The sequence below is a fragment of the Lepisosteus platostomus genome, chromosome 10, assembly GCF_059453375.1.
Source record: "Lepisosteus platostomus isolate fLepPlt1 chromosome 10, fLepPlt1.hap1, whole genome shotgun sequence".
Classification (NCBI taxonomy): domain Eukaryota; kingdom Metazoa; phylum Chordata; class Actinopteri; order Semionotiformes; family Lepisosteidae; genus Lepisosteus; species Lepisosteus platostomus.
Genome location: NC_142620.1, coordinates 14,646,237 through 14,653,662, shown reverse-complemented (window position 1 = coordinate 14,653,662; position 7,426 = coordinate 14,646,237). Strand labels below are relative to the sequence as shown.

Genomic DNA, 7,426 nt, shown 5'->3' with positions numbered 1-7,426 from the left:
TAGGATTCCTCTGCCGGCTGCGGGAGATGAACTGGCAACCTTCCAGCTACAGGCGCAGATCCTTAGCCACAGAGCCACTGCATCTGCCCCCCCCCATCGACCATGGCCAATTTTACAGAAAATAATTAACCAACTAGCGTATATCTTTGGACTGAGAGAGGGACAGGATGGAGGGAAAGCCACACAAACACAAACATACAAACTCCATCCAGATACCCCAGGACCTGAACCCTGGGCCCCTTCGCTGTGAGGCAGCAGTGCTAATCACTGCAGGCAGCTTCAGATTCATTGAACCTCAATAAAAGATAATTAAGATTCAAAAAGGATTATACCTGTTTGCCCTGTTTCATGGTATTGTACAAAACATTATTACAAATGAACTTCAATTCGGACAAAAGGAGTTGAAAGCAAATCTGCTTCCTCTGTTAGCTGTGTACGCATGTGTAAATCTGCAGATATTTGTTACGTTTTGTTAGAAACCAACACCCAGTGTGGTTTTATACTTTTGCTTCCTTTACCTTTTAACCTTGTTTATCCACTGTGGCTATTTATAGACTGAATTTGTATAAACATTTACAAATTCTGCTCTCAAAACTTAATGCTTACAGCTGCTTTTGTGTGATAGTCGAAATTAGCACCTTTAGGTGAGAGCTAAAATAAGGAAGTGCAAGGTTGCAGCTTTTATACAATCTGCTGAAGACACACTTGCTTTTCTGAACTTGTAGAATTACAAAGAGCTTCTTTCTGGCTGTGCTAGAGGAGCCTGTGACCAACACTGAAGGCTTAAGCTTCCTGTCTATTGTAGCATTGTAATACAGTACAAGCAGGTGTAGTCATTTATTTAAATGAGGAAAGTTAACTTCAAATACACATCTGTTACTTCCCAGGCAGCCAGTTTAGAATAGGATTAAAATTGAATGCTTTGTGAGATGGCGGAATTGTACAATTGTCCACGTATATAACGAAACAAACAATACAATTAACACATAAAATAGGGCTAATTTGTGTTATTTACAAAAAAGGGTGCCAGATTAATTACTTTTGAGGATCCATATCAAATATTTTCTTTGTGTTAAAAAATAAAGTCAAATTAATATTGTAGTGTAAATATTTTCCTATGTGTATTTTTAAATTAGATGTGTACTGGAGTAAATGTTATTATTATCTGCAACCCCAGAAATGTGGTATATGTAGTCTATATCCAGACCTCATATCTTTTTCATTTAGCTGTGGTTTTAGGAAATGCCTTGGGTATATCATACATTTGCCGGTGTCACTAAAGGGCTTGGCAAGCCTTTCTGTCACTTATCTGCGTGCCAGAGCAGAAGGGGTTTTGTGGAGAGGATCTGACCATTTTCAGTTTTTACTCCCCAGCCAAATTGAACTGAACTCCTTCCAAAATATCAGCAAGACAGTGCCACCAGCGATCAATCTTATCAACATCAGCAAGACAGTACTACTTATGTAATTCCTCTTATCAAGCATGTTCTCACAGGGAGTTTCTGACTGTGCTTGTCTCTCCAGGTAGATCTCTAGCTCCAAATACACATTCAAACTGATAATTTTTTAACAGGGCATGCTTTAACTGTAGCAGGATGTAAGTGCGGCAATGAATGTTTTTGGTGACGTTTCTTATCATGTTCTTTAGAGTTACTAAACCCTATTAATTCTTGGCATAGCAGGACATTAGCCTTCATGATATTTGCTTTTATCTTTCAGAAGTGCTACCTCTTTTCTGTATCTCTGTTAACATGTTCTCTTGACGTTTCAGAATGTGGCATTGTTTAACATGCTATTAAGAATAGCAGCATTGTTTACTGCAACTCTTAACCCACACATTGATTTTTTACAACAAATCCCAAGGTTTTATACATAGCACACAATATTTGCTATCATGCAAATTCAGTGTCTGCTGTTTTGTGGCTGCATTTCTAAGTAGTTGCACTCCCAATGAATACACTGAATTAGAAATTGTTACATGAAAGGACATGCCCAGACCCACATTTGAGGTCATCTTACACGTTAAGCTTTTTAATTATGTCATTTTGTTTCCAGCAACCGTGTGAAGAATCCAGAAACCAAGTAGATGATTTTTATGTTGCAATTCTAAAGAGTTTGGTTGGTAACTTCCCTTATGGTGGCTCAGAAAGTGAATGATACAACTAGACATTCAGTGAGAAAAGGTGACAGTGTCTTCAAACAGAAAGGGAACTTCAGTAGCACTAGGGAACTATTGAGTTTCACTGTATTAGTCTGGCTATCACAAGTTGTCAACCACTAAGCAAAACAGCTTTAAACCACAGACATTTAGTTTGCTTCATCTCGTTGTGAAAGAGACTGCATTAGTAAGAAGAGCCTGATCTGGGAGAGAATGGTAAATGTTCGAAAAGGTAAGATAAGACTTTTAAAGTTTCCTGCAGAATGGTTATTTGGTCTCTTTCAATCATTTTGGTTCCTGTGATATTTTGAAATCTACTTTTTCTTTGACAATTGTTGGAAGTAAAACCTGTAAATAATGTATGATCTGTAAGTTAAACTTCCTTTCATTGTTGTTGGGTTTTCTGTAACACTTGCAATGGTGAAATTAAATATAGACTTGTTTTTTGGAAAAGTTATTTTGGAATAAAGTTATATTTGGAACAGATCAAAGGCTTTCTTACTCACATTTCCCCTTTTAGGTTAAATTTTTACATTTGAGACCTCCAGGATCTTTTTTTTTTTAGAATTTTCCCGCATATGCTTTATATCTTCATTTCTGAACCTAATGGAGAAAGTGGTGCTTTCTTTCTTGTCTTTTCTTTCTGAAGTTGTCTTCCTTGTGAATAAATGATCGTATGTTTTGGTAGCTGCAGATAATTTACTGACAACAGGGATATGAAGAATGTAGTGCTCACTACTTTTTTAAAAGAAAATGGAATTGGCAGTGTTTATTCCCTTGCAGTTTTTGAATTTACCATTTCATAATCAACTTGATTATAGGGCTAAATCTCTCATAAACCTCAGCACAGATACTGTACTTCTACGTTGTACAGAACCAGGGGTTAAGAAAAAATATTTTTTTATAGACAAACCTACTTCTAGGGGAATTCTGGTTCCTGTTGATAATGACATATCCTTATCCCAAACCTAAACCACCAAAGTCTGCACTACAGGACATAACCCACATTAAACCTTTACTGATTCACATTCTATAGAAAACGTTGAGAAAAAATATCCCGTGTACAGCAGCATTCTGACGTAGTGAAGAGAACATTTATTTCCCAGAACATTAACCTTTGCTTGAAATGCTGGCCTCTCTGACACATTTAGGATTCAGATATTCTACAGTGATGCTGTTTTAATAGTCTTTTCCTTCAGTGAACATATGAAATATATGAAGTATCATCTGTCGGTGTAGAATTGAAAAAGCATTCAAAAACTAGTTGTTTTAGAATAAAAAGCTTTCAGAAACTGGTGAAAACATTAGAAATAATGGTTATTATTAACAAGAATCATCAGTTTTGTTTAGATTTGAGGATTCCTGCACAGTCTACACTGCTAAACAGCCTTAATAGGAAAGGAATACTATAAAGAGAGTCTGTTCAAGCTATCATACTGTATGTACTGTAGTTGTCTAGCTGTCTGAATTGTTAGGGTAAATAAACGATTTGGTTCTCTTCCATTTATTCCAATTGTGTTTTCTGTTATTCATCTGTGAGCTATTTTTAAAATAGATTCTTTATCTTGGAAAAATTATCAACACGTGCTAATAAATCACTTTTTATTTGAAATTAAATTGCTGTGCTTGTAGAGTTTCTTCATTATTTTTCTTTTCTATTTTTCACAAATTTTTCTGTTCAGTTTTTCTGTTGTGCCTTGTCATTTAATTTTACTAGTCTTCAGTAGTTAATGAGTTTCTAGTTATGGCTGAATGTTAAATACTATTCTTAGCTTACCCCAGTCTTCAAATACTGTGAGTTATTTATAGTAAAAGACCTTGAGTTATTTTAAATTATGAGGACGGTTGCTACAGGAAATTAATTGACTCATAGCATGTAGAATACCAAGATATAGACCTGACATATTTTACGGAGTGCAGAAGATGCAGTGTCAGGCTTAGAACCTAAACTAATTTTTGTACAGAGTTTGAGTTTGGATTGGCAGTATACTTTCCGTAAAGATTACCCTAAAAAACAGCTAGGTCCTTTTATCTATCACAAACAGAACAGAGAGACATTACCAATGTTTGATTTTAAAGATCCTGTGAAGATTTATGAAAAATGTTGATGTGAACAATAAATGACAGAACTGTGGTCTGTAAGGAAATGTTGAAGTTCAGTGATCTGTGAAAAGGTGTTAGAATCAAAAACTATCCAGCAACGACTATTACAGGCATACTGCATAGTCTGTACAATTTATGTTGTATGTACAATGACTAGGAATGTTGTGATCTTAGGTCAGGGTTTGCCAACTCCAGTCATTGGAGTCTATAATCCGGCAGGTTTTCTTTGCGCTAAAGGTAGAAAGTCCCTGGAGAAATATTAAACCGATCGAGTTAAGGTTTAACTGAACCTGTTCATTCCTTTTTCACAAACGTACACCACGGAAAATGTAACCAGAAATAGAAATCATAACCAATCCTGGAACCTGAAGTCCAGAGTTAGGAACTTCTGCCTAAGCTATTGAAAGAAATGACAAACAGTAATTTACTACAAAGTTCCTATTCCTTGATTGGTTTCAGATAGCACAGTAATATTTTCCTGTATGTTAAAGCATTATGTACGGTGGCTTTCTTTCAAACCTGAAAGTTGGAAAAGCTGCCAAACCTATATTTTCCTTGATAGAAATAACACCAGGGGGTTCCTGTGGGGGTGCAGGTGCTATTCTTGTGTTGTTAACTAAAACAATTTCATAAATCCAGCATGCTTTGGTATGCAATAGGTGAACATTTTTTATGGTAAAAAATGGGTAAACTTCAATTGGCTGTCATCCTTAAAAAGTGGTGAAATAGGATTTTAGCAATAATGTATGCCATATGCAATACTTTTGGTTGTATTTTGGAATTAAAGCAATGGACAATTCATGTATTTTCGAAAACCATTATATTTGATCTCTTTTTTAAATGAATGTACTGTATGTCCAGTTTTCCAGAATTGTTAAAATGAGATAGGTTTCACAGAACTCTTTAGTGTTTACCTTGTTCATTTCTTCTTTCCTTTTTGTTATTCATGAAAGAACCAGGATTCAGAATAATATTTGTCTAATATATTTAAATACTCGCATTTCCTTCAGTTTTATTTGCCTTATTGTCAGCTATCCTGTGATTAGCCATGGCTAGCACATAGTAAATGTTTTTGTGGTTAAGGTTCTGAACATTACTTTTCAGAGTAACCATTACATCTGCCATTAGAATATTCTTACCTAGAGAATAATGTTGCATTAGTACTCTAATTGGCCTCCTTTTGCATTTTTGACAGCTTTCCATACAGTTAAGTCTATGATGTTCACTTTGCAATGTACTGTATTATACCAGTCTTTATTTTTTGCATATCTTAAATATGATGGAATCATCGCTATGGGACTCTTGACAGGTACTTCTTTTCCTGTGCAGTCCGAGAACCCGATGGCATCACAATCGCTAACTTTCCTTGAACACTACTCTCTTAATTGACTAAGGTGAGTGGGCTCTTTATAAGGTTCTCAAGTGGGTACCCCACCCCCACCTCGAAGAAGGCTCAATGGAGGAACCCAGTGTCCTGGGACAACCCTCTTGGGACACCACTCAGCTCTGCTCCATCTCCCTACAGTCTGTGCTAGTTTGTCAATGCTCATTCCTTCTTATCCAGTTCCATCTGTTGGATCTTTGCTTGCTTACTGACCTCAGCCACTAACTTTTTCCTTGCTGCTCCTTCAACACCAAGCAAACCCAAACCTCTCCACAGTGACTGCCCTACAAAACCCCTACAGCCAACTTCAGCTGGGAGATTCCATACCCTCCGTCAGGTTTTGCTGATACTTCAGGACAAGGGACTGATATTTCCTGAGCTTTCGCTCATGTGCCTCCTCTATCCACACCTCTCCTGTTACTAATAATTCAATGAGTGCTACCTGTTTTACGCCTTTAAACGATGTCTGGCCTAAGAATCGTGCTGCGTATTTCCTCTGGAAACTTGGGCTGCCTCTTAAGGATTGTCTTTTGCTGTTGCGAGGATCCCTTTGTCCTTTGCCTCCCTTACCATACCCTGTCCTGACCTGACAAAGCAGGTAAAATTGTTTTGGGTAAGTTGTTTTGACTTGCTCTTTGACATCTCTAATCTGGTTGACAGATGTGTCAATGTCTCGTTATACTGACACCTAAACTTCCCATCTAGACTTATCTGGCCTTCTATACAGTGTGCAATTAGGACTCTCTACCAACCCCCATGTATGGAGGTTGGTTAATGTGGGAAAACATCATACAGTAAACTGACTAAAGCAGAATTTTGATCAGTTGCTATTCCATGTTACAAATGTATTGCCAGGTCAATGATCTCTAATTTATACCATCACAGTGTTTCCAGCTGCCCTGCTTCTTCATTGGCACTGAATTAACTTGGCAGCTGTCCTCCTCAACCTTCCTAATCTCCCTCTGTGCCATGCTCCATTGTTCTGTTGTGTCAGCTGTCTTCCAGCTAAGCCTGGTTATACACTACAGACCCGGCCCACTCTGGTTCACTGACCCCACTACTGTATATGGCCATGCTGCAGCCTTTCCTCTGCCTCCTTGAGTGCCTCACTGGCTACCGACTTGTGATCAGTTCTAACCACTGTTCCAGCCTTACAAAGCCTCTCATCCTTGCTGTCCCACAGCATCATGACTTGGCGTACCTTAGTTGCTTAAAACTCTTCTACCACTGATATTTTTGGTTCTGGTAACTTGCTACCTGTGCTGTAGAGGCCAGGGGAACATAAACTTCTTGGAATGTCCAGCCATCGCTTGGTTTCTCGCTGACGGGGAATGGTATCTTCTCAAATCAGAATTTGACAGATACCAAAATCCAGTTGTCCAAATTCTGGGACTGACTAAGCTGTATTTCGAGGGGCATCTCTAAATGCACTAACTGAGGCCTGCTGGATGCCACTTGCCAAAACTGCTGCCCTGCTTGCTTTCTCTGCTGATTTCACTATGAGGTTAATCGCTGCTGAAAGCAGAATTACTGATACAGTGGATCCAGTAAAGATGCCTACCTCCAACCTCTGCCAGGTGGTGGTAAAGTCCCCTGTTCATGAAGCACATGGAGGAAGTAGTCTTGAAGGAGCACTTGAAACCTAGCTGGAACATGGTGATCACCAGCTGAATTGTCTCAGATTACAGGTCATAATGACACTTGAACCTGTGCCCATTTTTGTTTTTAATATATGATGGCATGCTTTAATTCCATGAAAATTTTAGTCTGTGTGCATCACA

The 7,426-nt window shown here is 38.1% G+C and overlaps 1 protein-coding gene across 1 annotated transcript in view; it reads left to right on the top strand.

The window, feature by feature from the left end:
* The first annotated feature begins 2,063 nt into the window (after window positions 1–2,063).
* The window catches only part of LOC148653396 (RAS guanyl-releasing protein 1-like), a 51,399-nt gene continuing 46,036 nt past the window's right edge, over window positions 2,064–7,426 (top strand). Inside the window, exon 1 of the mRNA XM_088648357.1 lies at window positions 2,064–2,390. The gene's annotated coding sequence lies outside the window, so the exon portion shown is untranslated. The remainder of the gene's footprint in view (window positions 2,391–7,426) is intronic.